Genomic DNA, 12,619 nt, shown 5'->3' with positions numbered 1-12,619 from the left:
ATAAAACCATACAGTAAAATGTCTTGATATTTTCCATAATGATAGTCAGGATCACTCTGAACAAGAATCCATTGAAAATATTAGCAAACCTCTTAAGGAATAATTTTAATACATTTTTGAATAGCAGGAAATTATTCATTCACCATGATACACTTTGACACTGGGAGGGATTTTAAATTGAATTTATTATAAAACCATACAGTAAAATGTCTTTATATTTTCCATAATGATAGTCAGGATCACTCTGAACAAGAATCCATTGTAAATATTAGCAAACCTCCTATAGAATAATTTAAATTAATTTTTGAAAAGCAGGAAATTATCCATTTGCCAGTATGCACTTTGACACTGGGAGGGATTTTGAATTGAATTTATTATAAAACCATACAGTAAAATGTCTTGATATGTTCTATAGTGATAGTCAGGATCACTGTGAACAAGGATCCATTGATAATATTAGCAAACCTCTTAAGGAATAATTTTAATACATTTTTGAATAGCAGGAAATTATTCATTCACCATGATACACTTTGACACTGGGAGGGATTTTAAATTGAATTTATTATAAAACCATACAGTAAAATGTCTTGATATTTTCCATAATGATAGTCAGGATCACTGTAAACAAGAATCCATTGAAAATATTAGCAAACCTCCTAAGGAATAATTTTAATACATTTTTGAAAAGCAGGAAATTATTCATTCGCCATGATACACGTTGACACTGGGAGGGATTTTGAATTGAATTTACTATAAAACCATAAAGTAAAATGTCTTTATATTTTCCATAATGATAGTCAGGATCACTCTGAACAAGAATCCATTGTAAATATTAGCAAACCTCCTAAGGAATAATTTTAATACATTTTTGAAAAGCAGGAAATTATCCATTCGCATTGATGAACTTTGACACTGGGAGGGATTTTGAATTGAATTTATTATAAAACCATACAGTAAAATGTCTTGATATTCTCCATAATGATAGTCAGGATCACTCTGAACAAGAATCCATTGAAAATATTAGCAAACCTCCTATAGAATAATTTAAATTAATTTTTGAAAAGCAGGAAATTATCCATTTGCCAGTATGCACTTTGACACTGGGAGGGATTTTGAATTGAATTTATTATAAAACCATACAGTAAAATGTCTTGATATGTTCTATAGTGATAGTCAGGATCACTGTGAACAAGGATCCATTGATAATATTAGCAAACCTCTTAAGGAATAATTTTAATACATTTTTGAATAGCAGGAAATTATTCATTCACCATGATACACTTTGACACTGGGAGGGATTTTAAATTGAATTTATTATAAAACCATACAGTAAAATGTCTTGATATTTTCCATAATGATAGTCAGGATCACTGTAAACAAGAATCCATTGAAAATATTAGCAAACCTCCTAAGGAATAATTTTAATACATTTTTGAAAAGCAGGAAATTATTCATTCGCCATGATACACGTTGACACTGGGAGGGATTTTGAATTGAATTTACTATAAAACCATAAAGTAAAATGTCTTTATATTTTCCATAATGATAGTCAGGATCACTCTGAACAAGAATCCATTGTAAATATTAGCAAACCTCCTAAGGAATAATTTTAATACATTTTTGAAAAGCAGGAAATTATCCATTCGCATTGATGAACTTTGACACTGGGAGGGATTTTGAATTGAATTTATTATAAAACCATACAGTAAAATGTCTTGATATTCTCCATAATGATAGTCAGGATCACTCTGAACAAGAATCCATTGAAAATATTAGCAAACCTCTTAAGGAATAATTTTAATACATTTTTGAATAGCAGGAAATTATTCATTCACCATGATACACTTTGACACTGGGAGGGATTTTAAATTGAATTTATTATAAAACCATACAGTAAAATGTCTTGATATTTTCCATAATGATAGTCAGGATCACTGTAAACAAGAATCCATTGAAAATATTAGCAAACCTCCTAAGGAATAATTTTAATACATTTTTGAAAAGCAGGAAATTATTCATTCGCCATGATACACGTTGACACTGGGAGGGATTTTGAATTGAATTTACTATAAAACCATACAGTAAAATGTCTTTATATTTTCCATAATGATAGTCAGGATCACTCTGAACAAGAATCCATTGTAAATATTAGCAAACCTCCTATAGAATAATTTAAATTAATTTTTGAAAAGCAGGAAATTATCCATTTGCCAGTATGCACTTTGACACTGGGAGGGATTTTAAATTGAATTTATTATAAAACCATACAGTAAAATGTCTTGATATGTTCTATAGTGATAGTCAGGATCACTGTGAACAAGGATCCATTGATAATATTAGCAAACCTCTTAAGGAATAATTTTAATACATTTTTGAAAAGCAGGAAATTATCCATTCGCATTGATGAACTTTGACACTGGGAGGGATTTTGAATTGAATTTATTATAAAACCATACAGTAAAATGTCTTGATATTTTCCATAATGATAGTCAGGATCACTCTGAACAAGAATCCATTGAAAATATCAGCAAACCTATAATTTCCCTCATGTTTAACCGTTGCACCGGGTATAAAAAACTGCTTTCCCATCCAGTTTGGCCAAGTTGGGCACTTGGCCAAACTGCAGTAATAGATGCGCAACAGATACTAAGCGGCGGCTGGCTTGACGGGGCTTTTTCAATCGGCGGCTGGCGTGACCGCAGTATATGAGCTTGGTTGAAATTTAAAATAAAAAATAAATAACAAGCACCTTTCCAACAAATAAATAAAAGTAATAACTATATGTCAACTGTTGGGTGAGTACTAAACTTTGAAAAATATTTTATTTTTTGGATTATCATTTATTTAAGATCCTATTATTTTTCCTCTACCATTATGTGGAGTTCATGTCTAATGTTTTTGTACAGGCTAAAAAAAACCCTGAAAAACAAAGTTCACCTTAATAGAATTCTTGCCGTGAAAAATAAAAGCCACCATGAAAAATAAAATTGTCACCGTGAAATTTATTTCTACCTTTAAAAAGAAAAATTATTTTCACCTTTAAAAAACATTTCACCCTGAAAAAAAAACTTTAAACTTCAAAAAAGTGTTCACCTTGAGGAAACATTTTCACCTTGAAAAAAAAAATTAAACTTGAAAAAAAAAGTCACTTTTTCACTGTGATTGTTTTTTCTTTTAAAGGTGTAAAAAAAATCATGTGAAATTTTTTTTTTTACACCTTTTTAAAAGAAGGAAAATTTCCCCCGTGAAAAAAAATAAGTTTCACATTGAATAAAACATTTCACCTTGGAAAAAATACACTTCATTTTGCACCTGAAAAAAAACATGGTCTAGGGGTATGATTCCCACTTCTTCCTGGGTTCAAATCCCAGTCGAGCCATCACGCCAGGTTCAGACAGGACGCGGCTGCGAAGCGCCGAGGAGTGGAGTCATTTTCATTTTGGCGCCCCCATGTTAACCGATGGTGTCGTTCAGATAGCAAGCCGCGGCGCTCTGTTTACAATTGCCCCGTGCAATTGTAAATGATTGTCGTACAGTTGTCAATGAGACCAAATTTCCATGTGTAAACGACTCCCATCCAGAATACACTGATGTCCTTGAAAGACTATCCCCTACCTCTCAGGCAACGTAAGCTACAGGGGCCCGATCTGGGGAATAGACCCCCCTGTGTTCAGCCATGCATGTGTTTAATGTATGTTTCGATTCCCCAATGCACAAGTCTGTGCATTGCTGTCTGCACACGTTCCAATGCTTCTGTTTGGACTAAGAGCCTGTGAGGTGCTCATTTACAGCAGGCTCGTTGGTCTAGGGGTATGATTCTCGCTTAGGGTGCGAGAGGTCCTGCGTTCAATTCCCGAACGAGCCCTCCACGAAGACTTTGTGGCTGTCTACCTTTCACAGTTACTCCATGAGCATGTCTTTGTCACAGAAAATACATGAGACAACTACAGAACCTCCTGTCTGAGTTTGCTGAACAGGCTTGTGTTTTTTACAAAAAAAAAAAATGTCACTGACAAAATAAAGAAAATTCACACCACCACTTTTCACTGTGAAATGTTCTTCTTCGCGACAGTGAAATTTTTCTTTTAAGGGTGTAAAAAAAAAGTGAAAAGTTTCACCTTGAATAAAACATTTCACATTGGAAAAAAATTCACTTCGTTTCACATGAAAAAAAATATCAGACTTTTTTTTTCACAGATGGTAAAAAAGCTTCTAAAAAGTTTCCTGGCAAAACTTTTTCCCACAGTTCTCAAGTCATGAGAGTAAACATGCAGATGTCATTCATTGATTTTGTGCCTGATTGTTGAAAACTGTGACGTAGTATCCATAACAGAACAGGCTGCATTCTTTTCTGAGGCTTTGCAACGTCACCAGGAGGAATCCTCCCTCATGTTAATATTACCACCTGATGGGGAGCTTACCGGTCTGTAGTTTTGTGATACCTGGGGGTCTCTGAGATGAAGCTGTGGACTCCGCATTGCCACTTTTGGCATGCATGAAAAAAAAGTCACCTTGAAACACAAAATTGCACCTTGAAACACAGGAATTTTGCCTTGAAAGACTAAATTCACCCTAAAAAAATTCTTGCTATGAAAAAAAAAAAATCATCTTGAAGAAAATTTCACCTTGAAACAAAAATATATTTTTACAAAAACAAAAAATATTTTTACACAAAAAAAATTTCAACTTCAAAAATATTTTCACCTTAAAAAAAAAATCACTGTGGGGAAAAAAAAGTTTTTCACCCTTAAATTTTTGTTCACACCCTTAAAAGAAAAAAGAAAATGTTCACCTTGAAAAATAAAAAAGTTACCTTGAATAAAACATTTCACACGATGGAAAAAAAGCTTAGAAAAATTATCCTGGCAAGACTTTCCCCCCCAGTAGATCAGAGCACCAAAGAAAATGTCCTCACTTGCCTTCACTGGAAATTGATGAATCTCACTGAAGATGCTGCAAAATGTGCAAAGATCACAGACATGTCAGCTGGAGGAGCTGCTGCAGCCTCCACGTCCTCTGTGACAGCAGTGCTGCAGCAACAGCAGGTCGGAGGTGGACACGGTAGCAGCGGGCAGCAGAGGAGCAGCCAGAGATGATGCAGGCTTTGACAGGGAAACCGAGGGACAGAGTGAGCAGGAGAGTGTAGTGCAACCAGTAAGCAGGGAGTAATGTTAGGATAATACAGGGACGTTAGCTCTATTACATGAGAATGATGAGCAATGGCGATTGATTAGTATCAATATTAACTGGTATTGCATACTTCCCAAAATCTGGGAGCCACGGCACCTTATTCTGATAAAATAGCAAACGGCTAAGGCTGAGAAGTGTTGGATGAGCAGCAAGTGTCCATTTCAGGCTACATCATAGCATTTTAGATATTTATTCATTTTTTTAAAGGTGTGTTGAAAGGCTGCATAGTAGTTTGAATTTGTAGTAACCCTTAGATTGTTTTAAAGCCTCCAGATAACAACTCATCTCATTTCAGGGAAGGATCCTCGACTGTGAGAAGCACCTACTGACCTGCCTATAAAGGCTGGAGGCAGCTAAGCTGCCAGGAACCTATTGTATTCCTAGGAATTCTTTCTTTCTTCCGAGGAAGTCATACTTCCCATGGGCGAAAACTCACCAAACTTTGCAGAAATGTCCGGCCCCATGCCAGATTTACTTAATTCCAAGGACATGTCAATATTCCTCCTGGGGGGGGCACAATAAGCGTTTAAATTTAAAAACTTTAAAAATACCTACAAAATCAACAGTACATGCTACAGTTTTGAAACTTTCACCAAACTGTAGCCCCAATACTGCTGAAACTTTAGTCCACTTAAACTCATTACAAATTATGAAGTCCATCACTCAGTTTTTTTCAAAACCTGTAAAACTTATAAAACCTATCTCCTCCCACAATTTTTGCTCAATTGTCACCAAACTTGCTAGAGAGCATCTTCAAACCGTCCTCCACAAAACTTGTTTCTCGGATTTTTGATTTATCAAAAATTAAGCCTCCAGTGCATCAAAATGTTTGACTGTAAACAGTACTATAAACATATACTATCAAATTCTTGCTAAATACATTTTCAATCTTCCTGAAAAAAATTGAGAATATTTTGCAGTCATGGTTGATGGAGTTTGGCAAATATCAGAATTTTATCTCAAAAACTGAATTTTTGAGAACATTTTGAATTCTGCTCTCATGGGAACAACTGGAGTCAATGGAAGAGTGGCATTTTTAAACATCAAATTTTCTCTTATGAAGCAAAACACTTTAAGTTAAAAACAAATCACCAACATTTCCATGCTGTCAAGATGCAATTTATGTATTATAAGATTTTTTTTAAGTAAAGGAATTTCTGACATTTTGACCATTTTTGAAATCTGCCTTGACAACAGCTGCCCAGACAGTGACTCCCTGGGTCAACAAATGAAGCCACACAGCAGGTCTCACTTCCAGCCAATTAGCTCAGTGAGTTAGGAGCTGGTGCTTGGTGTCAGGGGGTTCAAGACCCAGCAAGGAGGATGATGATGATGATGATGATGATGACGACAGATCAAAATATCAGATGTCCTCAACATGAAAATCAAGACCATTGTCCTGACGGTGGCATCACAGCAAGCCTCTAAATTAAATAAAAACAAATAGTTTGGACTGGACCATGGAAGAAAGCTAGCCAAATTTTGCACAAAGGTCCAGTCTCATGCCAGATTACCTCAGCTGTAAACCCAAGCCAATAGTCCTGGTGGTGGTGCTACAGCAAGCGTCTAAAGTTCAAACCTTTGAAAATTCATAACAAATCAACCATACTTGCTACAGCTTCAGAACTTTCATCAAACTGTAGCCTCAATATTGAAGAAACTTTTGTACATTTAAACCTATTAAAAATTATGAAGTTCATCACTCAGTTTTTTTTCAAAAACTGTAAAACTTCTTAAACCTATTTCCTCTCTCCTCCTTTGATTTATCAAAAATTGAGCCTCAAAAACTGAATTTTTCACAGCATTTTTAATTTTTCTTTCATGGGAACAACTGGAGTCAATGCAATGATGACATAGCTAAACACCAGTTATTCACTTATGGAGCAAATCAATCATTTTTAAAATGACCAACATCTCCATGCTGCAATATGTGTATTTTCAGATTTTTGTCTTTATAACTGAATTTTTTACGGTGGTTTCAAATCTGCCTGCACAACAGTGAATGGCTTACTCAATTTGTGAAGCCACTGTTGTATTGCCACTTGCCAATTAGCTCAGAGCGATAGATGACAGTCTTTGGTTCCAGAAGTTGTGGGTTCAATCCTCAAGTGGTCCAAAATGAACATTGTTGTCAACTGTCTTGTCTTCTTATTCTCCTGTTTGTTGCTCAGAAAAGGAAAATTAAAGTTGATCTGAAATGAAAAATGCCCTTTGAACCATTCTGGATCACATCCACAGTCACATTGGACACCTGTTTAACAATAAAGGCCAGAAAATGGACAAATAAACCTTTTTCATATGTTTGAAAACACAGAGAGAAACTTGGACACCTGAAATGGTTTGCAGGTAATCTGTGTCAGCAGAGGGAGACAGAGATGAGTGAGCAGTGTGAGCTGAGCACAACTCAGAGCAGACACGTGTTTCTCCAACAGCAGACGCATCACTGGTACCAGAATAACCTCAAACCAACACAGTCAGCAGCTATAAAGTGTCAGCTGAGCTCTCTGAATGCTTCATTACTCATTTCTGCTGAAGCAAAGATGTGTTGATCAGTTAAAGTAACAAATATGATCAGTGTCATTATATTGATCGAACCTCTCCAGCTGCCTTCAGACAGACATCTGCTGATCTGTACATACAGTGAATGAGCTCTGATTACTGCAGCCACACAGCGCCACCTACTGGTCAACACGGGCATTACACAATCTGAACGTGAGACACAAAACACACACACAGGAAGTCAATACCAGTGCCCGATTTAAGAAATGTGGGGCCCAAGGCAAAGGCAGGCATGGGGCCCTCTGAAATGAGAAGACAACACACAAAACCACAGGTCAATTATACAGACACATACGTTTTAACAGAATACACATGTATTATTTGTTTTACCTGTTGTCCCTCTCTTCCTGTCCCTTTTTCACATTCTCTCTCTCCCTCATTCTGAAAACAAACACACACAAACACAGTATGAGGCTCTTACCCAGTGGTGAAGTGTAAGTATATTTACTCAAGTGCTGACGTAGACATATTAGGATTTCATGCAACTTCAATTTTGTCTGCTCCGCTGTATCTCAGAGGCAAATACTGCACTTTCTACTCCACTACTGTACATCATTTACGTTGCTGGTTACATATTTCAAACCCTTCCAGCCCAGTGAAAACCATGTACCCTCAAAATGATGATTTAAAGGTTGAATATGTAGAATTTTTATTCAAAGCAATATTTTTTTTAAAATAATACATCCACGGGGCGTTTTGAGGGGTACAGAATGAAAGTATTGCTTTTCCATAAAAATTTTTTTTTTAGTCTAAATTAATATTTTTAAAATTTTTGACGGGCTCGACAATGACTTTCTGTCACGTTCTGTTTACATTTTACCAGCCAATAGTGGCTGTAAATTGCGGGTTGCCAGTTGCTCCGGCGCAGCTACTGTAGGCTGGCACTGGGTGAGATGGAGTTTGCTAATGTAGCTGTTTGGGAGCCTCAGAGAAGACGGCGTTATTTATCTCAGCAGCTGAGTGACCAGAGAAGGGCAAAGTCGAGGGTCAACATAGGCCAAGCATAGAGTCAATGGACTGCAATGAAGGAGTTTAATGGCTTCAAAACGCACGCCGAAATGGCTACGTTCTCCTCGACCGGTAAGCTAACTTTCATGTTTACTTAGCTGTAACGGCTAACGCTAACGGCTAACGCTAACGGTAACTGTCAGTCAAACAGGCTCGAACAGACTCCGGCCTCCTGTAGGCTACTGGGCCGGGTCTGTTCAAGCCTGTTTGAACTCATCCCCTCCGGCAAATCGCACCATATTGCAGAGCAGTTTGACTGACAGTTACCGTTAGCGTTAGCCGTTACAGCTAAGTAAACATGAAAGTTAGCTTACCGGTCGAGGAGAAACGTAGCCATTTCGGCGTGCGTTTTGAAGCCGTTAAACTCCTTCATTGCATCGCACGATCGCCCGTTTAAACAGTTTCCAAGCTGCTTCATTGGTGTCAGAGTAAAGACCCGACCCGGTCCGATCCGCGTATTAAACTTGTAAATGAATGTTGCTCTGTTCTGGCTGCAGAGGTGGGTAGTAACGAGCTACATTTACTCCATTTGTTTATGTTTTGATGGAGACACTTCCAACACAGGCTCTGTCACATGACTGCGTTTCACCAATCACGAACCTGGCAACCCGACTGCTGGAATAATTTTTTGTTGTTGCGACTACGACCTCGAGACACTAGATGGCGGTGTTCTGCTCATTCTCCATATTATACCTTTAATGCTAATATTTGTGATAAACTGAAAGAGTCTTCCTTTGTGGGGCGACTTCTTAAGCCAAAACTCTTTAAAAAACCGTCTTGGGCCAGCTGGAAAATACATCATGACAAGACTTTAAGTTGGATATTCGACATTCGCAGCCACTCCAACATTTCAAGTGCACCCGTATTGCAGACTTTACAGTAAACACACGGAGAAGACGGCTACAGCGTGTACCGACTTCCTGTTTTCAAAATAAAAATGTGGGATATTTAAAGCAGAGATACTGTGTTTAAAGCTATTGAGAAGCTATTGAGCTAAGATGCTAATATTTACATATAGCCTAAAAATTAATAAAAAATTATGAACAGATGTAAAACGTAAAAACAAGAGGCGTATCTCATGCAGCCAGTGTAGTTACATGATCCCGCACTGATTTTGAGTCAACTGATCACATGACCTGGAAGCTATTGAGCTAAAATGCTAATATTTGCATACAAAAGTTTATAAAAAATAATAGAAATTAATAAAAAATATTTAGAGATGTAAAATGTAAAAACAAGAGGCGTATCTCATGCAGCCAATGTAGTTACATGATCCCAACATGATTTTGAGTCAATTGATCACATGACCTGGAAGCTATTGAGCTAAAATGTTAATATTTACACATAAAAATTAATAAAAAATATTTAGAGATGTAAAACGTAAAAACAAGAGGCGTATCTCATGCAGCCAGTGTAGTTACATGATCCCACACTGATTTTGAGTCAATTGATCACATGACCTGGAAGCTATTGAGCTAAAATGCTAATATTTGCTAAAAATGCTGATATTTGCTAATAAAAATCAATAAAAAATACTTCGAGATGTAAAACGTGAAAACAAGAGGCGTATCTCATGCAGCCAGTGTAGTTACATGATCCCAATATGATTCTGAGTCAACTGATCACATGACCTGGAAGCTATTGAGCTAAAATGCTAATATTAACATACAAAAAATAATAAAAGTTAATAAAAATTAATAAAAAATATTTAGAGATGTAAAACGTAAAAACAAGAGGCGTATCTCATGCAGCCAGTGTAGCTACATGATCCCAACATGATTTTGAGTCAATTGACCACATGACCTGGAAGCTATTGAGCTAAAATGCTAATATTTACACGTAAAAATTATTAAAAAATATTTAGAGATATAAAACGTAAAAACAAGAGGCGTATCTCATGCAGCCAGTGTAGTTACATGATCCCGCACTGATTTTGAGTCAACTGATCACATGACCTGGAAGCTATTGAGCTAAAATGCTAATATTTGCTAAAAATGCTAATATTTACACATAAAAATTAATACATAATATTTAGAGATGTAAAACGTAAAAACAAGAGGCGTATCTCATGCAGCCAGTGTAGTTACATGATCCCAATGTGATTTTGAGTCAATTGATCACATGACCTGGGAGCTATTGAGCTAAAATGCTAATATTTACATACAAAAGTTAATAAAAAAAATAATAGAAATGAATAAAAAATATTTAGAGATGCAAAATGTAAAAACAAGAGGCGTATCTCATGCAGCCAGTGTAGTTACATGATCCCAATATGATTTTGAGTCAGTTGATCACGTGACCTGGAAGCTATTGAGCTAAAATGCTAATATTTACATACAAAAGTTAATAAAAAATAAGAGAAATTAATAAAAAATATTTAGAGATATAAAATGTAAAAACAAGAGGCGTATCTCATGCAGCCAGTGTAGTTACATGATACCACACTGATTTTGAGTCAATTCATCACATGACCTGGAAGCTATTGAGCTAAAATGCTAATATTTACATACAAAAGTTAACAAAAAATAAGAGAAATTAATAAAAAATATTTAGAGATGTAAAACGTAAAAACAAGAGGCGTATCTCATGCAGCCAGTGTAGTTACATGATCTCAATATGATTTTGAGTCAGTTGATCACATGACCTGGAAGCTATTGAGTTAAAATGCTAATATTTGCCAAAAATGCTAATATTCGCTAATAAAAATTTATAATGTGCGTTGTTGTACCTGCCGGGTGTGGGTTGCTAGCCGCTGCTGCTGCTCCTGCTGCTGCTGTTGCTATTGCTGCTGCTGCCGCTGCTGCTGCTCCTGCTGCTGCTGTTGCTACTGCTGCTGCTGCTGCTGCCGCTACTACTGCTGCCGCTGCTGCTGCCGCTACCGCTGCTGCTGCTGCTGCTACTGCTGCCGCTGAGGCTGCCGCTACTGCTGCTGCTGCTGCTGCCGCTACTGCTGCTAGCCGCTGCCGCTGCTAGCCACTACTGCTGCCGCTGCTGCTGCTGCTGCCGCCGCTACTGCTGCCGCTGCTGCTGCTGCTGCTACTGCTGCTGCTGCCGCTACCGCTGCTACTGCTGCCGCTGAGGCTGCCGCTGCTGCTGCTGCTGCTGCCGCTACTGCTGCTAGCCGCTGCCGCTGCTAGCCACTACTGCTGCCGCTGCTGCCGCAGCCGCAGTGAAGACAGTCGTCACTTTCTGTAGCTTGGAGATCAGCTTTCTGTTTTCCTCCTTCTCTCTCCTCTTGTCAGCTCGGCTGGGGCAGCTTCTTTTCATCTGTCTCTTTTCTTTACTTGTCTCTTCTATACTCTCCTCTTCTTCTCTCGCCACTTCGCGCCGTCAGTTTTCGTTTTGCTGCTGTCTTCCTGGATCCGTTCTGCACATGCGCAGTAAGGTGGACTGATCCAATGTAGTGGAGACTGAAGGGGGGGCCGACACACACATAATACGATTAGCATTCTGCTGGCATTTTAGCGAGAGGATTTTAATCAAAAACATAATTAATGTGCGCAAATAAGTAATAACTGTATTAACCATAAGTGTATGAGGACTTTTATGGGGCCCTCAGGAACTTGGGGCCCTAGGCAACCGCCTAGTTTTGCCTAATGGTAAGTCCGCCCCACGTCAATACAAAATGCTCCAACACAAGGGAAAAGTGAGATTCACTCAGACTAATAACAAAACAAACATGAAACAAACAAAACAGCTGAATCTCTGAACAACAGGGACATCTACTCACCAGTGACGTCACAACGAGCCGACCGCTCAAAACATGTATTTATTACAAAACAACTATCAAAGAGTTCAGATGTATTTCTTACAGTCCGTTATATTTATTGGATCAATCAGAATATTTTCTAAATGTAAATAA

General features: G+C 37.5%; 1 long non-coding RNA gene across 1 annotated transcript; it reads right to left on the bottom strand.

Moving 5' to 3' along the window:
* Positions 1 to 6,978: 6,978 nt before the first annotated feature.
* Positions 6,979 to 11,549, bottom strand: LOC311268273. Its single transcript, XR_014623954.1, has 3 exons — positions 11,486 to 11,549; positions 8,080 to 8,130; positions 6,979 to 7,991 (listed from the first exon to the last, which is right to left on the bottom strand). It is a non-coding gene; the product is annotated as an uncharacterized lncRNA (long non-coding RNA).
* Positions 11,550 to 12,619: the final 1,070 nt, after the last annotated feature.

Source organism: Pagrus pagrus, assembly GCF_965226575.1.
Source record: "Pagrus pagrus genome assembly, chromosome: 2".
Lineage (NCBI taxonomy): Eukaryota > Metazoa > Chordata > Actinopteri > Spariformes > Sparidae > Pagrus > Pagrus pagrus.
This window is presented reverse-complemented; position numbering and strand designations above follow the sequence as displayed.